The sequence below is a fragment of the Ambystoma mexicanum genome, chromosome 2p (assembly GCF_040938575.1).
Source record: "Ambystoma mexicanum isolate Mex_15411 chromosome 2p, UKY_AmexF1_1, whole genome shotgun sequence".
Classification (NCBI taxonomy): Eukaryota; Metazoa; Chordata; class Amphibia; order Caudata; family Ambystomatidae; genus Ambystoma; species Ambystoma mexicanum.
This window is the reverse complement of record NC_090923.1, coordinates 192038868-192060717: the sequence shown is the minus strand read 5'-3', so window position 1 is coordinate 192060717 and position 21850 is coordinate 192038868.

Below are 21850 nucleotides of genomic sequence, written 5' to 3'. Positions count from 1 at the left end.
GCTCACCATCGAAGCCACCCTCTCTCAATGGTTTCCTACCTTGCTCGATTCCCCTTCTCATTCTCTCGAACACCTGCATCTGTCATCTTGCATCTTTGCCTGAATCGGTGCACTCTCCTCTCTGTACACTGGCAAAATGTAAAATGCAAAGAAAAACAGGATACACGAAACTAATTGCTTTGCCACTGCTTGTTTTGGATGTGTTTGAATGTGTTTGTAAAAATCGATCATCTGTTTTAAGCCAAAATCCAATAGTGTTTTTTTTTACACATAGGTAAAGCTTCTGAGTGATCTTCTGTCCCGGGTCATGAATGGTACTGTTAAAGCAAGATTGGATGTGAGGCCTCGTGCTCCTATCAACAGTTTTTAGCCTTAAGCAGGTCCCTTTTTTTAAGCATATCTAGTGAAGAGATAAATATTGTGTTCTGCATGAGGTGTAATTTGAGAGGTTTGCGAGACGAATATGCACGCAATATGTTTGTATAGCGTGACAGTATTTCCAACCTATAATACAGCTCGTTTGTTTATTCGTAATCTTGCGATGGTCTGTTTTTAATGCATTGATTTTGTTTTACATCTGTGTTTGTTGTGACACAGCAATTAAGTACTTTGAGAAGACCGGTGTTTAAATGTGGATGCAGCTACTACCGTGTTCCAACGTGCTTCCTTTCCAAGCGTTTGCCAATCACTCACTATGCAGAACTCCAAAGTGTGCGGATCACCTGCTCCCGAATAACGAGATCATTGACACTGGGTGCTGACGCAACAGTGATGCGGGGCCATTTCCATGGCATCGGTGGGGGTGCCGCAACCCACCCCCACACAGCACTTTTGTTTTTCTTCTTGTCAATACTTGAGGCACTAATTAGTTTGTGGGTTCCTTTACAGACCTATCCGAGCAGACAGCTTGAACTCATTTGGGAGATTGATCTGCCTGCGTATAACACGTCAGCCTAACTTGAGTATGTCAGTACTCTTGTTGTGAAGACCACAGCCTTTTTTATAATGTTTTATTTTTATTGTTTAAAGCGCGGGCATAGCTCTAGAGCAGCGCTTGCCCAGCTTCCTTCTGGGTGCCGCTCAGAAGATTTCTAGCAGCGCACACAGACAATTCTCACCTATTAAAAAAGATGTAATAAGGTGCAAGAGACAGCAATTACCTGAAATGTTCTTTCTCTTAAAATAAGCAAATAGTCTTGATATTCTGCTAATTTGCATTACACTACTATGCAACTAAAATCCCTAACAACAAAATACAGCACAAGAGGTTAAAAACAAAACGAAAAACTGGCTCCATAAACGGAAGAATCTAACCAAGATATGCCTGCACACATTAACCAACAATGATCCCTCCCCACGTATGACTCCACCACACCTTTACCTTATGACTCTAAATTCTGCCCTAGAATACATTAAGATACTACCGGACAACCTTGACTCTTCCTCTCTTGGCTCTCTGAAAGGTTAGCAGTCGTGTAGTTACATTCACTTGTTTTATGTTTGTTGTAACATGAATAACATTCACGTACCAGAATTTCTGTTACTCATTATGCCTTACCAAAATCATCATCCACACAATACAATTGAACTACCAGCTCAATATCGGATACTGACTATAGGTAAGCAGGCTACTTGGATGTGTTACCAAATCCCATTCTTCCTACTTTAGCATTACTAACATTACCCTGCAAGTAGAGAGCAACATTGCAATATCATTTACTTAGCCTACAAGGGATAATGGGTATGGACTATGTCTGGGATTACTCGTCCATAATATCAGGGCACCTGATATTCAGACAGGAGAATGCTTATCACACAATCTGCATCGTTTCCAAGTGTTCAGAGTTCCTTTGGACATAGACCTTCACACATTATATAGTAACTTGCTTCTATACAAAAACAGTTTCACTGAACACTTGTGTAATCCTACACAATGATATAAGGGTGGGGTATGTTTCAAACAATCTTGTATGCACTGCAAAAGAATTGTGTACATGCAGAGTCATGACATTCTTAAAACGTACATCATACGTTGAGGCATTTAAATATGAATTCATTGCAAAGTATTGTGGGTCTTCAAAAATCCCGGTTGGTGTTTACTGCTACAATCCCTCACTATTTACAGTGCTCTATCAACTAGTATTACAGGCAAGCACAAGGGCTGGGGAAGGGTATGGGAGGATGCATCACTCCTTGTGGGTAATGAACGAAGCATCACATTTCAAAGACCAAGCCAGACGTTTCAGCAGTACACTGGAGAAAATGTGTAGCGTGTTTGCTAAAGGAGTACCCATCTAGACAACAGCAACTTCTTTTTCTTTCTATGCTCAACTGCTGAGAGTTTTTCAATATAACCATGTGTTCTGTGTCTTTAGCATCTCTCAGCTTCCTATTTAAGTGATCACAAAGAATTACAGAAGAAGGTTCCATAGTTACAGAAGAAGTTGTATCTCTGATGAATTAATGCAATTAACTTAAAAGGCATGAATGTGTGAATTTTTTCAATAGGCTCCATAATAAACCTCATTAAGGCGCTTGTTTATTTTTATCTAGGTTGAGGTGTGGAAGGATGGGCAAAACTACACACTTTGTTATCCGCTCTGTCATTTCACTCCCTATTTCAGGAGTACAAGCAGGGCTCTAATCAGATTTGGCTCCCTACTTGGAGTCAAATGTTTTTTCAGGGATTAAAACACTTATTAGCTTTTGCCAATAGGGATACTTTCTGCTTATTAAAAGATGTTCTTTCCCCATAATATTCCGTGGAGCTTTGTGGGTTGAAGCACATTTTACTTTTTTAGGAAGTAAAAATGCATGGTGCATATATCTCTTAGCTCTAAGGCTGGTGTTCTCACTACTCACAGTAGAAAATAATGTGCATAGTAAGCAGAGGCACAGGAATTTTGGATCATCATAGTCGAAGGTGCAGTTATTCTGATGCAGTTATCATCCGTACACAAATTATTAGATACATGTTCTCCTGGCCCTTGAATTACTTCATTAAAGCGGCACTTGAACTCCTTTCAGCATGTTTTTGACAAATTGCTTTTAATTGCCATTAATCCATCGGCTGATGAATTCTGTCTGAGTTTCTTGACAGCTACATCAGTTAAAAAGAGATATTTCAGGGCCACAAACACCAGGGACGTCGTTCACAGCAGTAACAGGCTGACAAGCCAGCCTATTCAAGGTGTGGAACCCACCTACCCCAACACACAACCAAGAGCCAACCTACCTAACGGTCAATGAACAATAATGCACCAGCCCTGATAAAGACCTCTTGGGTCGAAACGCTTGTTGTCTGACCATGAGATCGCTTCAAGAATAAAATTCCCTTTTAAAGAAAAATAAGAATACAAAAGAGCATTTCTTTAAGAATAAATTTTGTTTGTGCAAGATATCTGGGAACACAACTAAGAGATATGTGTGTTTTGTAATATAAATGAGTGATTTTCCAGTGACATAAAACATACAGGGCCTCAATAAGATTTGGGGCGGTATCCCAGTGTTAATCCGCCAGAATACCACCCAAACAAATTACTGTTATCAGCACTTGGTCCGTAGGAAATTCCGCCGGATTGCAACTGGTGGAAGCGGTGTAATTCCCCATTCATATTGCATCCACTGGACTCAATGTGGCTTTTTTGGTGGAATTATCACAGCAGAAATTCTGACGATTTCTGTGTCAAGTTGAGGATTTACGTCCAAGATTTTGCTGGAGGCAAATCTTCCACTCCAGGCCCAAAATCGTAATTTGGTGTAGTGGTAAAGTTGGCAGTAATGGAGTGACCACCAACTTTACCACTTACCACCAAACTCATAATGAGGCCGATATATTTCTCTGCGCAGAAGTACGTTTGTAAGGTATTGTGGCAGATATTGTAGTCTTGGACTGGTTGATGAGTTTTCTGTAAAATCACAAAGCCATATTTAATTTAGCGTATGTGTTTTGAAAAAGTGTTGTAAGGTTTTTAAAGAATTGCAGTGGCTGGGAAGAGGAAATAGCTTTCCAAACGCTCCTCTGCAACGGTAGCTCACAAAGTGGCTTACCTCATTAGTCAGTTGCGCACATGGAAAATAATGTGCGCACAACAGCCAACCGTTTTCCGCACATAAAGAAAAATAATTAGAGGGAACATTGGTCACGACAGTGCAGCTGGAACACCATTTGGCACCTATTGTGAACTATTTTGGACTTAAATATCACCACCATAATCCTCCCGGACAATACCTATTTATATCTTTGTCTTTACTTTCTGTTTGCAAGACTTTGGTACTTCCTTATATTGTTTCACAAATGACATATCCCATAATGCACTTTGTAGTAGTGCTCATTACCTGACTATTCCCATGCAGCAGTCTTAGAAATACAATCCCCAGAAGCCTTAGAGATCAATGCTGCTTTCACTTTCTCAGAACCAGAGAGAGTGAAGGCAGATTACCTTGAGGTGTGGTGCTTGAGGTGCTGCTAAAGAGTCTGCTTCAGCATAGGGTAAGTCAATATATAAGCAGTTGTCTGAAGGAACAGAGGACTCTTGCATTGAGTTTGTTGCCAGCCCCTCATGCATTAATCATTAGATTTAAATTGTGTCTTATTGAAGCTGTATCCAGAACCTGCTCCGGTTCCATTGACCTGTGTATCCTGCCCTGTACCCCTGTGCATCCTGCTCCTCTGCTTGCAGTCCTCTGTTCCCTGTCAGGAGCCCTTTGCTCTCAACCACCAATTCTCTTGTTCCCGGCATCCAGTTCCTTGTTCTATGCCCATAGTCCATGTTGCCTGGCCGGTGCTTCCTAGATTCCAGTCCTGAGACTCCTTGTTATCTGTCTGTAGCCCTGCCCTTGATATTCCAGTCCAGAGTTACAATTCCTTGTTAGCAGCCTGCAGTTCAGTCCATGTTATACTACTGCAGAGTTTTGGTCCTGAGTTTTCTTGTTCCTGGTCTATAGTTCAGTCTCCTGTTCCTTGGTTCAAGTCCTTAGTTTCCAGTGTCTGCCGTTCCAGCCCCCTGTACCCTTGTGCTTAGATTATTGTCTTCTTGCTTAAGCTCTTCCTTTGTGTTCTCTGCTTTGAACTTTGCTCACTTGTCTTCCTGTTCTTTTCTGGGATATTTCTCTTGTCCTCACTTCTGCTTGTGTAATTTGTGTGTGTAGAGTTTGGTTGCTGGTATTCCCACCAGGCAACCTCTGTCTCTTTCCTTTGTTGCATTTCAATATTGTGCCTCATGTCATTTTGTTAACTGTGTGCTGATTCCTGTTTCAAGATGCAGTCACTGTCTATTTCCTGCTAGACCTGTTCAAGCCTCAGTTTTGTGAGTATTGTTTCCTTGTTTGTGCCTTAGGTCCCAGATGCACATATCCAGCCGGGGCCCTGTAGTATCAACCTGCTCAGCAGGCTAAGGTTACCCCAGGCCCTGTGGAAAAAACTTCCCCCATTCTGCATGCACTCAAAGTGGGAACCATGTTAGATGTCTTACTCCCTGCCACTTTCTATTCACTGCCTTTGTTGTCTGTCTGTAGTTATTGCTTATCCTTTCTTGACTGCAGGTCTCCTATCACTCTTGCGTCTAGTGCACATGCTTTTTTCCTGTTAATTTGCTGTGTCACCTAGCAGATAGATGTGGTCAAAAGGTGACAGGTTGACGCTATGCAGTGCATATTAAATGTGAGCTTGTAACATAACAGGTGTATTTATAGAAGGTGCCTTCAATTTAGTCGGGAATCTTGTGCTGGAAACATATGTTCATTGTTATGACACTCAATGGAATGCAAACACACAAGCTCTTTAAATGAAAAATTGCGTTTTATATGTATTCTAATGAATTAAACACAACCACGTCCTTTATTGAAGTATTCCAGTAAATAGTCTTATTTGATATTGATCAGGAACTTTCTTCCCCAGATGGTAAGGTTCAGCAGCCTCTTTCCGTCCTCCTTCTCCTGTCTCCCTGGTTTTTGTGTGTCTGTCTTGAGTCCTCGGACAGTCCCCTTATACAGCAGAAATGACATCACTAACTTTACAATCTAGGGGGTGTACCCTGTAATTATCCCTGCTGCTCAGATTAGACAGTTGCCATCCCTCTCTCCGCCCCCTGTCAGGACTGGTTCAGGGGAGGAGAGCACTATCTGTCTGTGTGCATTTATTACCTTCCATGTATCATAACTTCATAATTATACTAGCCCCTGCCATGTGAAACATATATTCAGTTTTAGCAGGTAATAAGGAATTAGGTGAGCTGATCGCCAACTCTCTACAATGTAGCTTGGCCATTTGGCATAGTTCTGTCCTTTTCATAAAATGTACAACAGTTATGAATCTGAAAAAGATCAAGCATGTTCCTAATTTAATTTTCCTTCTTTTCACCAACTGTCACGTAGGTCACATGTTCAGATCAGCCAGAAAACTAGTCGAACTGGCCATTTCAGTCCACAAAGTCCTAGGTAAATGCAATTTATATCTTTATAACCGCCTGGAATTTACATGAAAAAATGGCATAAAACAAAATGTATTCTCATTCGGATTGCTGTGACAAATGCCTAATGTTAATTGGGAGTGTCTTATTCCACCTGTGGGAGGGCCACTTCATCCCCCACATCCATCTGTCTTCCTCTGGGCTTAGCCTTTGACCATAGATGTTTATGAGTCCCTTTGAAATTGGCAGTTTGCTCTTTAAAGTGGGTGCAGGAAGGACTCACACCTCCTGGTCATGCTTCAACCACACTTTGCCTTCTTTGAAATCTCTGGGCTCCTGCCTTCATGTCTGCAGAATAGGGAATTGTGACGCCCTCAGCAGTATCACATTTCATTGTGGGATTGTTATAAGATATGTGTGATAACCAGCGCGAAGTGGGGCTTTATCATTATGAAGTTCCTGCCTCAGCCCAAACTGGTTTTTCCTGCAGTAAGTGTCTCTTCAAAGGTGACTGGAGTTTTGTGGGTTGATACATAATATACATTTACTTTGGTCACTGTCCCCATCATATTTCCCTGACATTTTCTGTGTGAGCAGTGCTATCCTTTTCCACTGTACCTTTTTAAGCCCGTTGTTGTTTTCACAGATGTGTAAGCCATTTTTGCTTTAAAGTTTAAAATCCTGTCTTGCTTACTCTGCCAGCATAAGAAAATGTCATGGTAGCTGTGCCCACACATTTCAATGCTGACTGCACCAATATAGGCTGATAATCCCACATAACGACATGCATATGTTTGCTTTGCCCGTAATGCCAGTAATGTAAGAAAAACTGCCTCTGTTAATATATGCCAGTATCCCACATAAGAATGTACGCATGTTGGCTTTGCCCATAATCCCAGTAAGAAAAGGCTATGACATTGTAAGAAAACATGTCCAGAATGGTTGCACCACTGCAGGTCAGTATAGCCACATAAGAACACATATTATGTTGAATTTGTCCATAGTTCTAGTAAAATACCCATTCCACTGTACAAAGACATCTTACTTGCTATCCCAACGTAGTACCTCCACTCCGCCCCCATATAATTACTCTCCTCAAATTGACTTTGCACACAATACCAGTAAAACATGCAATTCTATGCAATGCCACTGTAAGAAACATGTAAGAACAATCATCAAGTTAGATTTGCCCACAAGTACACTAAGATTAGCATTACCTTCCATGCTTGTCATGGACAAAAGAGTATGGCTCATGAAACTCTTGGGCTTCATCATTGATGCAGCAAACCTTCAGAGATTATCTACCCTGGCCACAGAATAATCACTTTTATCCTCCTCTTGCCAGAAGAAGGTTGCATCTCTCTTCATTTGTAAAAGTGATCTGCTTTCTTTCCTTCTCATGCTAATACTTACCCTTTAAAGCCTCAGCTCTATCTGAGGCAGCTGTAAGGGTGTGCAAAATGCTTTATAAAGCACTGTAAGTAAATACATATTTACATATGTAAAGTTCTTCCCATGGGAAGAAAACAAATCACAACTTATTTAATTGGTTTTTATAACACACCTAATACCTGTACCTGAGTTTTGTTGCTAAGCACAGCTGCGGGATTCAAACCTCTGTTGCTCTCTGTGGTTTGTTTCCAAGACCAGTACGTTACCCCAGTGCTACCCTCCAGTCACCTATTTAAAGTTCTTTGCAACAAACACGAGGGCAGACAATGATCTTACAGTGAGTGTTGCTCCTCTTTCCTGCCAGTATGAGTTTTATGTGATGACCACGCCAACCCCCGCATAGCCTGAGCTCTGATGCTAAATCCTTCCTGACGCTTCAGCTCTGCAGTTAAAATGACATTAACATTGGGTGTAGAAAGCTTTCCTGAATGGGGTATTAATATTAACAATAATATTAGATTATAGAGCTTACAAGCAGAAGGATCCCAGCATGAAGGGCTACATAGGAAGACATTATGAATCCCCAGAAATGCCATACTCTGTATTATCAATGCTGATTCTAAAATTACCTGATTTGGTCAGAAGCACAGCTTCTATTTGCGAAGTGTAAGTGCTACAATGTGTGCGTACTGACGCACCTCCCTGGTTGCGTAGGTGTGAGTGAATAAACCCCCAGAGTCTGAAGTACAAGATTTCAAATGTTGAGTAACATGGACAGTGCAACACAAAGGCCCAATTATCCATCTGCAGACCAGATAGCGCTTCTACCGCCTCAAGCAAACATCAGAAACTGAAATTACTCTGGGGACAAGTTGTACTACCATGAACCGAACACCTATCTGCTGCACCTGCGTCAAATGCTTTGCGAGAAAAGTTGACTTCTGAATAAATAATTCTCAACCTTTTACAAAAGTAAATGTATTCCACAGAGTTCCAGTGTTTTGCGATCTTTTAGTGTTCAAGGGGTAGGCATTTTTGGGAATACAATAGGTATGTAAAAATGCAGCTTGTTTGACGTAGGTGGATGTGTGTGTGAAAGGCAGCGTTCATTGGGTTTGAGACTTAATAGTTTGCTTGCTTTGATGCCCTTGAGTGCAATGTTCACCCCCAGAAATAGTTGTCTGAACAAGATCTTGCTCAACACCCATTCTAAAAGCAAATGTATGGCCCTATATTATCATCCTCCACATGCAGCTAAAATTCATTTGATTTTGGGGTTAATTCATGGAATAAATATGCACCGAAATTTGTGGCGCTAGCTGGCGCAAACGTGAAAAAGCTAGCGCACACACACGCGTGCCATTCATGGAAGGCCCTGCGCATGTTTTTCCCGGGATGTGCGCCAAATACCCGCGTGGCGCACATGGGCGCACATGTCACTGCGACATCCTGAACGCTGTGCGCGATGCACATAGCGAAAGCACATAGCGTGTAGCCCACACACCAAAAAGGGGGTGGAACACGTGGAATGGGGAACAACACGTGAAAATGAGGGCATAACTGGAGAAGTACTGCTGGGAAATACACGGAACGCCCACACATGCGCAAACAACACGTATTCATGGAATCGAATAGGGAAAACCCACGCAGGCAGGCAGAAGCGTCTCTGCACAGTATAAAAGTGCGCGCAAACAACAAACACGTATACACAGCTACGATGAATGTCCCATTTCCCGCAGCACTGATCACAGGACACCGCAAGAGGAGGAGAATAGCCAGGCCTGCATTTATTTTCCCAGGACCAGCCTTTTTGGGATGCCTGATGACCAGGTCTATGGCAGGTATAGATTTCTACCTCGTATCATCCTAGACCTGGTCACTGAGTGGGAGGATGACCTCACATCACCCACCTTGTGCTCTCAAGCACTGAGCTCCTTGGAAAAGGTGCTCAATGTCCTACATTTTTTGGCCACTGGGTCATTTCAGCGGACAACTGTCATAGTCGGGGGTGTCTCACAGCCCACGCAGTCATGCTGCCTACACCAGGTGTTGGCAATCATGACTGCACGCCCCTCAGTCCGCAGGCACATATACATGCCTAGAGCACCCGCAGAAAGGCAGGTCGTGGTCCAGGACTTTTACAGGGTGGCACATTTCACCGAAGTGCTTGGTGCCATAGATTGCACCCAAGTGGCCCCACGTTCACATAGGGCCACTGAGAACATCTACCGCAACCGCAAGCACTGGCATTCCATCAAAGTACAGGTTGTATGCGATGCCCATGGAATCATCACCTCTGTCTATGCAAACTATCCTGGGTCTACCCATGACAGTTTCATATACAGAATGTCTGCCCTCAGCGGGGACCTGGAAGCTGGGAAGCATCGTGACACATGGCTCATTGGTGCATACAAATGTCTGTGCACATGCATGCATGTCACACACAGACAAATACACAAACCCAACTAATAACAACCATCCTCACCTCCCCAGCGGACAGTGCCTACCTCTGAGCAACCAAATGATGACGCCAATACGGAACCCCACCACACCACCCCAGGTAAGATACAACGCAGTCCATATTGCAACCAGGGGCATAGTGGAGTGCACATTCGGAGTTCTCAAGTCACGCTTCCGCTCCCTTGACCGCTCTGGTGGGCAGCTACAATATGCACCCCCAGTAGTGTGCAGGATCAATGTGGCAGCATATGTGCTGCACAATGTTGCAACACGGCAGGGCGTACCAGTGGACATGGTGGTGCCCCCACATCCCCAACCACAGGCACAGGTGCTGCTCATGGGAGGGGAAAGGGCATGTGGCGAGGTTGCCCGGACCCAGCTTGTGGCCACATTTTTCACCTAAACTCCCACCCCTGCGAAGTGCACACAGGCCTGGAACATACCAGGTGACAATCGATGATGACAAAGAGACAGTCAACTGTCACAACATTACCACCCTGAGAATGTTGCCATGGAAGTGCTACATTGTGTGCATCCCTAGCTACTTAACATAACCAATACTGTGTGACCAAAAGGAACACATGCAAGGTGCATATCACACCACCCCCTGCAAAACAGGCCATGAAAATCACTGGTATGTCACCCAAACCCTCCCAACCCCCATCACCCTCGTCGGCCACACCATGACATGGCAGCAAAAGAGCAAACCAAAAGCACAATACATGACCAATTAGATACGAAGTGACACGTGATAAATGGAAAGAGGCCTAAGGCCATCACACCTGACATGGAATCAGATGAAATGACTGACCAACAACCTCCCACACATACAAAGTCATACACAAATGCATGCCACCAGCAGTACCATCAACAAAAGACAGAAAGCCTGTTGGCATGCACATTGCCCAATCCAAATCCGCACATCCCTAAACCGTGTGCTGTGTGTGTCTCCTGCAACACACCGCTCAGTACACAGCAGAGTGAGCAGCCATTGTGTTGGGGATACACCTTGACCATCATATCAAAAGGACAAGCAACAAAAATAAATCAATGACACATGTACACAATCCCCAAATGTTAAGTGATCATGCACTGCAGGGACACAGCATGCCAGAGAAGGCAATCTGTGTGCATGTGTGGGCATTGAAGTGTGGTTGTATGTGTGGTGGTGCATTGTGTAAGTGTGTGTGTCAGTAGGGACATGCACTCAATACATGCATCTGAAATTAAGTTACCCTCAGTGTCCTGTACACATCACATGTGAACATTGTCCATGTGGAAACCCCAGTATGTCAAACCACAACAATCCCCTGACACCTGAAAAGTAAACCCAACACAGGAACAGCCATTGACCATCAGAACACATCATGTACATAGTACCCCACAATGACAATGCCAGAGAGTGCCCAATCACTGGAGACCAAGCGTACTGTCCAACAACAAAAGCCCCTCCCTCATTTCCTTATCAACATGACCTTCAAAAGAACTGTGTCTGTGGTCCGTTGGCTTCTTCCTTGTAGTCTACCTGGCTTCAGGATCCCCCTTCCCCTTGGTTTCCTTGTTCTTTCTTTCGTGTAAATAGGGTCCAGCCCCCTCAGAGGCCACCTTGACTTTTAAAAATACCAAATCGCAGAGAACTCCAAGGAGCCAAACCCCCAAACCCGGGAAAAAGCCTCAAGGCACCAATAAACCCTGGAAGAATCTCCAGTAGATGACTTTAAGTCACAGAACATGGCCAAGCACATGTCCAAGCTGAATGATAGAATAACTACCAAGGTAGCACAGTTGAACAATGGTTCAACAGGATGGATAGCAATTTGAGTACACAATAATCAATGAGAATGCCACAACTGATGGGTAGTGTCACAGCTCCGGTCTCCAGGCGCAGGAGTGGCACGAACCAACCACCCCCTCCGCGGTCTGGGCGCCTGCAAGTTAAAACTTGCACAGGCCTCTGAGACCCCGGCGGGGAAAGAGGGCTAGGGATCTGTTGGTTGGATAAGTATAGGTATTTAGGATAACTGGAAAGAGGGTCAGGAGAAGGGAGGTGGATGGCCAAGAGAAAGTAGGGAAAATACAAAAGACAACAATTGACAATTACACATACTCAATTAGAGAAACCATGTTCTTCATGCACATTGTACAAACTGGCTCAAAGGTGAGCCAAAGAGAGACTTATCTCTGGGGTGAGTGCTGGCCTCCTGCCTGCACACTCTCAGGTCCGGTACCAGGAGCAGTTCAATGCTGCAAAGAGAGCAGGAGTTACTATTCTGTGGGTCTTGCCTCACACACACATAACACCATTCATGCCTCAAACTTAGTGACTCCTCCCCAAAAAAGCCCTCTTGTCTGCTGCTTCGTTCGTATTGTTTTGCTTGCCCCGTGATGGTTCATACACTGTTCATGCAGTAAAGTAGCCGCACGTGGCTCTGCGGTACTTGGAAGAGCATGTGTTAACAATCACCATGATAGTATGGGCCTTGGATGTTCTGCTAGCCACTTGTGGCGAGGTGCGACTTCAGTACAAGTCGTGTTCTGCCAGCCGCAGCTTTCTATAGGCAGCGCACAAGGCTAATTGCACATGCTAATGATATGCACTGCACTCAAGTTCGTGCATCGCTGGGTACCCCCCCTTGCGCTGTATTAGTTTGTGGCTAGGAGCGCTACTGCGCTAATAACTTAGCTTCTCTGGAGCAGGGGGGCTCAAGGATATGGACGACGCCCCCTGCTTGTGCTCCTGACAACTTGGAAAGCTTCTTGACATTTGCTCCTCAGTGCTGTGTGTCTCCCTCCAGACTTTGTACAGTGCTCTATTGCCCAGCACTGATTATGTGTTCACAGATGCTCACCTAACCAATCTAATATGTTACAGCTAGAATTGTGTTGGAAGGGGAAGCAGCCACTACCTTTTGGGAAATAATCGCTAATAGCCAAGATTGCCCCCACCCCCGGGCAATGTATGGAGTGCCTGGTCAAGGAGGAGACAGCGGCTGTCTGAGGTTGACTGCAGCTCACCACTCGAGACGGGTATTACTCCTCCCTGCCTGAGAATGTCATGGCCAAGGTCGGGAGGTGAGGGCTACCTGAGTCAAAGCCGCGGGCCAGATGTGCAGTGCTGCCTGGACAGAAGAAGGTGAGTGGGGACGATTGTGTGGTGTCAGGTGTTTCATCCTGGCTGAGGCAGTGATGACAGGGGCCTGGAAACCGCATTGAAGACATTTTTGCCAAGCAGCAGTAGTGAATATTTCATCAAATAGTGTGTGGTGGGTACGCAGAGAAAGCGATTGCAGGCCCGCTGAGGCTTCAGAGGGAAAAAAAGAAAAACAAAAGTATTGTGTCTGAGAGGCTCATTTACGATCAAGACAATTTCGAGGGCAGACTATGTGCCCCAATATTGTATAACATAGTGGCTGGTTGCAGTAGCCATATACATATAGTTTTGCATTATTAGGGTGATAGCATGTATATAGTGTCAGTTATACATGGTGCGGGGAGGACAGGGGCAGAAAGGGTCGAGTTTAGAATATTATGGTGGCTATGGACCATGGTTCGCATCACAATGGGGTGTAATGGATGTTGATGAGATGACCTGCTACAAGCAAGACAGTACTTGTTGCGATCCGGCCAAGGGGGATCTTTTAGCCCACGTTTTGGTGGTTTCCGAGGGAGTTAAAGGAATGGTGCGAGCCAGGAGAAATTTGGGGGTGGTTGAATCTTTGTAAGTGGCTACTTGCCGATTTGAAAAATAGAGTCCCCCTTTTGGAGCATGTGCTGATGTTCCAGCTAGGTTTCCTAACATGAATCTTCCTGTGTAGATGGAAAGTGGGGAAGACTGGTGTGGAGTGGTTCCGTGGCCTTGTGGACCATGATCCGTACCAGCAGGCCAAGCCAATTAATTTTTTTTTTACATTTATAAAGCGGCCCTTGGGCATTGTTGCCTAGTTTAGTTATAAATAACAGTTTTCCTGAACAGTACACTGAGTCTTTGGACCTCATTCCAAGGTTGGTGCTAGTCATGGCGCATGACTAGCACCAATACCGGTACCGTGTCCGCCCCGGTTCGATGGGTACTTACCAGTCTAGTCCGACCTTTACGGGACCGGTAAGTCCCCATTGAAAATGTCAATCCCCATTCCCATTGAGCCCCCATAGGGCTCAATGGGAATGGGGAGGGTGCTAATAACGGTACCGTAAATTATGGTACCGTTATTAGCTCTGAAGTCCCTTTGCGGATCCCGTCCATAACGCCTGGTAAAAGCTCAGCTTTCTATAGGCAGCCCACAAGGCTAATTGCACATGCTAATGATATGCACTGCACTCAAGTTCGTGCATCGCTGGGTACCCCCCCTTGCGCTGTATTAGTTTGTGGCTAGGAGCGCTACTGCGCTAATAACTTAGCTTCTCTGGAGCAGGGGGGACTCAAGGATATGGACGACGCCCCCTGCTTGTGCTCCTGACAACTTGGAAAACTTCTTGACATTTGCTCCTCAGTGCTGTGTGTCTCCCTCCAGACTTTGTACAGTGCTCTATTGCCCAGCACTGATTATGTGTTCACAGATGCTCACCTAACCAATCTAATATGTTACAGCTAGAATTGTGTTGGAAGGGGAAGCAGCCACTACCTTTTGGGAAATAATCGCTAATAGCCAAGATTGCCCCCACCCCCGGGCAATGTATGGAGTGCCTGGTCAAGGAGGAGACAGCGGCTGTCTGAGGTTGACTGCAGCTCACCACTCGAGACGGGTATTACTCCTCCCTGCCTGAGAATGTCATGGCCAAGGTGGGGAGGTGAGGGCTACCTGAGTCAAAGCCGCGGGCCAGATGTGCAGTGCTGCCTGGACAGAAGAAGGTGAGTGGGGACGATTGTGTGGTGTCAGGTGTTTCATCCTGGCTGAGGCAGTGATGACAGGGGCCTGGAAACCGCATTGAAGACATTTTTGCCAAGCAGCAGTAGTGAATATTTCATCAAATAGTGTGTGGTGGGTACGCAGAGAAAGCGATTGCAGGCCCGCTGAGGCTTCAGAGGGAAAAAAAGAAAAACAAAAGTATTGTGTCTGAGAGGCTCATTTACGATCAAGACAATTTCGAGGGCAGACTATGTGCCCCAATATTGTATAACATAGTGGCTGGTTGCAGTAGCCATATACATATAGTTTTGCATTATTAGGGTGATAGCATGTATATAGTGTCAGTTATACATGGTGCGGGGAGGACAGGGGCAGAAAGGGTCGAGTTTAGAATATTATGGTGGCTATGGACCATGGTTCGCATCACAATGGGGTGTAATGGATGTTGATGAGATGACCTGCTACAAGCAAGACAGTACTTGTTGCGATCCGGCCAAGGGGGATCTTTTAGCCCACGTTTTGGTGGTTTCCGAGGGAGTTAAAGGAATGGAGCGAGCCAGGAGAAATTTGGGGGTGGTTGAATCTTTGTAAGTGGCTACTTGCCGATTTGAAAAATAGAGTCCCCCTTTTGGAGCATGTGCTGATGTTCCAGCTAGGTTTCCTAACATGAATCTTCCTGTGTAGATGCAAAGTGGGGAAGACTGGTGTGGAGTGGTTCCGTGGCCTTGTGGACCATGATCCGTACCAGCAGGCCAAGCCAATTAATTTATTTTTTACATTTATAAAGCGGCCCTTGGGCATTGTTGCCTAGTTTAGTTATAAATAACAGTTTTCCTGAACAGTACACTGAGTCTTTGGACCTCATTCCAAGGTTGGTGCTAGTCATGGCGCATGACTAGCACCAATACCGGTACCGTGTCCGCCCCGGTTCGATGGGTACTTACCAGTCTAGTCCGACCTTTACGGGACCGGTAAGTCCCCATTGAAAATGTCAATCCCCATTCCCATTGAGCCCCCATAGGGCTCAATGGGAATGGGGAGGGTGCTAATAACGGTACCGTAAATTATGGTACCGTTATTAGCTCTGAAGTCCCTTTGCGGATCCCGTCCATAACGCCTGGTAAAAGCAGGCGTTAAGGACGGAGCCGCAAAGGGACCTCGTAGTAGAGCGCAAAGGGATTACCGGCATCAATGTCCTTAACGGGGCCCGGTATCCCTTTGCGCCCTACTCGGAATGAGGCCCTTTGCATTCCAATTGTTGCAGTGTGCCACAATTAACAAATATTTAGTCAAGGGCCATAGGGAATGATGGTCGTTTTCCCACAGAATCTGCATGGAGTTACTAGCAAGTCAGGCCATCTTGTGAAAGCTTTTGTTGTTTGTTTTGTCTCTTTTGATTCCCCAGGATTTTATTTTCTGTTCACTAGCCTCTATGCTGAATACCCAACCGTTTCCACCAATTTCACGCACTGGTCGCACAGCTCCCTTTTGTGCCGGCATTGAGTGCATCTCCACCCAGAGGTTTTCTCTTAGCTTTGCCGTACTGATAGGGGGTCGGCACGCAGATTGGTTATGTGCAAACAGCGGCCTGACACACATGAAGTGTTGGTAAATGATAGGTTTACAAAAATTGCATAATAAAGCTACAATGACAACATATAAATCCTCATAGCAACATGTTAAACCAAAAGAATATCATTGTGGCTTTAAATTTCACTTCCTGAATGGTAAACTATATGTAAGATAATGCCAACCTGAAAAATCTAGCTAACGCCACTGTACAGTGATTTAAGGCATGTAATACAAGACGTTGTGTGTGTAATAAACAAAGATAGATAGATATGTGGATTCTAAATCGCAGCTTGTGATTAAAAACATTTATTTATTTAATAATATGCATTCAGCCAACAATGGCTTTACATATATTCATCAAGAGACATCATAGTTAAAACAAATAAAAACAGTCCTAGATGAGTACTACAAAACAATTAAAAGTGATACACACTCAAATATGCCATAAGAAAGTTGGCTAAGTACATTCAAACATAGTTAATAAAATGTCATCAAATGGTAAATCCAATGTATGCATTTGCCCTCTAGCAGTTTTCTCCACATCAGACTAACATACTCAAGATCAAGTGAATTGTTTTAGGCCTTCAAGATAATGCGAACCTGAAAAATCTAGTTAACCTCACTGTACTTTCAGTGATTTAAGACACGTAATACGAGAAGTTGTGTCTGTAATAAACAAAGATAGATAGAATGCAGATTCTTAGTCACAAACTTCCAGCTCGCTGTTATTCATATTCAATTGAGTAGTGACTTAAAGCAACATCATGGATATCAACAAATCTTTCCATGGGTGCTTTAGGTTGCTCACTCTAACTATCACAGATTTGCGGTGCTTCATGAGCTCAGTGAGTTGGAATTGTTCCATCATGCATATGAAAGGCTCTGCCACTGATAAAGGTTTGCAACCTGGGCACGTTAACCACCTGCAGAGCCACAGACGCTATGTGTGTGCGTGTCTGCCTAGCTGCGACTTGGGAAACTGGCAGTGCATGAATGTCTGGCCTGAGCCAATTCTATAACTGGCTCGGCAGAATGAGAGAGCACCTAGGCTGTGTTTCTTCTTGAGCCTTTGAACTAAAGGTATACTGTAAAAATTAAAAGGACTAGTGGTACGGCGTACCAATGATTTACATTACACATACATCTCTGGTTGTGGTTCATCCGCACGGCATGCTGATTGAGGTGCCTCTGGTATATTTCCCACCATTTGCTAGTTATCACTGAGAATTGGGAAGATATCGTTTATTTGCTCGGCTACTAGTGCTAGTGCACAGCTTTTATGGTCCTGGACCCTCTACTCATTTTTTTGTAACAGACTAACTATGATTTAGCCCCTAGTTATTGGGTGATGCTTCATATCCAGGTGGTGCTCCTCCTATCTTTGTTACAAGTCTTGCACTGTATTTACATGATATATACTGTGCTTATTGGGTTTTCGTCATCTTTACTTTGTTTTTGCAGGCAGGCTGCTGTTCAAGAATCCACTCCAGCCATGCTTTAGCAGAGCTACCAACAGACAGCCAGACAAACCCAGCCCTGTGGGTAAGTAACCACTAGTAATTGTATATCTTCAATGCAGTTTAATCTGAGGTGGTGCTTCCTGTTTAGCACACTTCAGCCACTTTGGCAGCCTTTATTATGCACACCATTGTCACCCCGGGGGTACCTCTCCCTCTTTTAAAAGAGGTATCTCCTGACCTCATTGAACATATCACTACTGCTGTTAATACTTCCTTCTCCACAGTGCTTATTCCTCCTTCCCTTAAGCACGCCCTGGTTGTCCCTCTTCTTACGAAGCCGTCTCTTGATCCCAATATTCTGTCCAATTACCGTCCTATCTCACTTCTTCCTTTTCTCATGAAGTTGATGGAGGCATTGGTTTACCCTCTTCTCACTAACTTTCTTGAGTCCCCCCATTTCTTTGATCCTTTTCAGTCTGGATTCCGCTCGGGAGGGGCACTGAATCTGTCTTGAGCTCGGTATTTGATGACCTTATATGTTTGTTGGACAAGGGTGGTGTCGGAGCACCGTTGATCATTCCATCTTGCTCTCACATCTTTCCAATGCTGGTCTTTCTGGCAGGGTCCTTGATTGGTTCACATCGTTTCTGTCTGATCGCTCTCAGTCTATTTCTCTTCCCCCATTCTGATCTAAGTTGGCTACACTTCTCTGTGGCGTTCCTCAGGGCTCTGCACTCTCTCCTATCCTTTTTAATATTTATATTAGATCTCTTCTGCTTCTTATCCACTCACATGGTTTCTGCTACTACTCTTATGTGGACGACACACATAAGACCGCTCTTACTCAAGCTGAGACCGCTGCACGACTAAGGAACTGCTTGGAGGATTTGGGACACTGGATGATGACTAATTGGCTTAAATTAAACGGCAGTAAGACAGAGGTCCTGGTTGTGGGTACTTCGTCCCCCCTTCTCTTTTTGACCTCACAATTCTGGCCATCGAGCCTTGGCCCTCTTCCAGTTCAATCAGTTTGTAATCTCGGTGTCAAAATCTCTGCCTCTCTGTCCCTTGACAATCAGGTGGCTAGGGTATGTAGTACTGGCACTTTAAACTCTGCATTGTGCGGAAATTCTTGCCCTTTATTCATGCTGAATGCCAGGCCCCGGTAGTGGCAGCCTTGGTTCTCAGCACTCTCGACTACTGCAATTCTCTCTATTTGGCCCAGCCCCGTTACGTGATCCAAAGGCTTCAACTGCTGCAAAATGCTGCCGTTCGCTCTATACTCCTCCCTCCCTTTGGATCTCATATTTCCCCTCTGCGCAAGAAACTACACTGGCTTTCCATGGCCAGCCGGATCCTGTTTAAATCATTGTGTCTGGTGCATCGTGCCTTTTATGGCCTGGTTGCTGAGTATCTCCAGGCAAATTTGTTCATTACACTCCTTCCCGTCTACTGCGCTCACAGTCTGCGTGTCTTCTCACTGCCGCCCGCTATCATCTGTCATGCATGGGAGGCCGTGCCTTTTCGGTGGCGGCTGCTATAGCTTGGAACATGTTGCCTACTGCTCTCCGTGCAACTGAAGACCACCTTACTTTCCGCCGGTTGTTGAAAACCACTCTGTTTTAGGCCATCTCACTCTTATGGTGTTGTCGGCCACTCTGAACTTTGACTCCTCTTCAGTAGCCAGCGCCAAGATGCCTTTGGGTGTACGTGCGCTTTAACAACTTTTTTATAACATAACACCCTAGTCTCCAGTATTCCAGTCTATAAGCAGCAGTAACCAGGCAAAACTCCTATCCTATTCCTCCACACTCAAACTACAGTTTCCGGTGTAATAATAATTTGGCTGTATTGCCTATTAAATGCAACTCTATTTCCATTACTGGTGGCAACTAGTAGACATGCATTGAGTCTGGTTGTGCAAAATAAGTATAGTATTTAGCTATGTGATAATTAAGTTTTTGTAAAAAAGAACAAAAAGAATGTTATTACTTTCTCAAGAATTTACACAAAATATTACATGCAACAAACACCATTAACCCTCCATAAGTAGTATTTTCCGTAAAGTTGTCAATTGGCGCGATTCACGGATGATGGTTTGATGGGCCAGTTTCTTTAGGTGTCTGGGACTATTTCTTGTCCTAGTCTGACCGTGCCTGTCGATGCTCAGATGAATGAGACTAAAACAATGGTCTTCAAACTGTGGGGTTGGCTACCTTAGAGAGTACAGTGGGGGTGCAAGACTTTTCAAAAATGGAGTCTGGTGACTGCTTTAATAGTAAATACGGCATCTTGGGGACCCTGCAACTCTATTTCTGCTGACTGGGGTCGGGGGCTCAGCGACAATATTTTTATTCAAGGAGGGACTCAGAATTAAGTGTTTGAAAACCACTAGCTTAAAAGCACCTGGCTGAAAAGCACAAGATAATTACAAAGACTGGTGGTAAAGAGACAGACCAGAAAAACATGAGAAGCGGATCGAAGGATGGGTTGGAATTTTAAAGAAATAAATTCACAAAACAGTTATACATAATAGAGGAACACAAATTGTGCCTCCATCAAATAACCTTTCATAACCCAAGACATCACTATGTAAGAGGAAGAGAATAGGATAAACTAAAGAAGAAGACAATCACAAAAATCTCTTTACAGCAGCTGAACTCCCAGACCCACGACCGCATACAGAAAAATAATGAGCTATACACCAGCTTGCAAAATAGAACAATGAACACTAGACTTATGTCCAAAAACTGAAATGCCAGACCTATGAACCTGCACAGAAAAATGAAGAACTATAAAAAGTATATAATGACAGAAAAGTTAGGGAACATGTTTAGCACAATTAAGCAAAGGTGCCAGAGATTAACTGAAAGAGAAGAAGGACCAACTAACGGATAGATTGGAAGAAACTTAATTAAGGTAAGCATCCAAAACAGGGAGCAAATATGGGGACCGTAAAAGTACTAAATAACAGGAAGGAAGCCATGCTTGTGGAAATAGTCGCTCTACCGCAACCTTCATAACAAAAAACACACCTACCCAATTAAGACATGTATGACAACACAGAAGGAACACCACAACCTGGGAAAAGCCTCAGCCACCTCTTGAAGAGTGAGCTCCTCCCAACACTCTAGCACGAATAGCAGCACCAACGACCTCTGTAACAGGGAGCTATGCAGGCAAACAAGATATCAGCCTGAATAACGTTACAGTGAGAATAGTAGCACCAACACCATGGACAGGGTATACAAAATAGCTGGTACAAAGAGCACGATTCTCAACCAAGAAATTAGCCTGCCAACACAGTAGAAGAAGCTGCATTAAATACCATCTGGGGCTTGGAGCAACAATATGTAGCCTCTTGCAAAATACAGATGATAGGAACAGTATTTCAGCAGCAAAGAGTCAGTGGTCTGTGGGACCCCAGACCCTGACAGGGTTGTCATACCCAGTTTGCCTGTACTGATAGTCTGAAACTGCAGTCAGGCCAGGCCTGCCCTAAGAGCAGGTAATAAAACGACCATTTATATTGGAAGCAATACCCTGTTTTCAGGATTATAAAATGATGAGAAATGGTGAGCGTTAAATGTAAATTGAAGTATATTACAGCCATGTCTTTGAATGGACAGCAAGTGTTCCAATGGCCAATGAGTCAGCTGAGCTGGAACTCTCCTCAGCTCAGAGCTCATAAGCCCCTAAGTGCCACCAA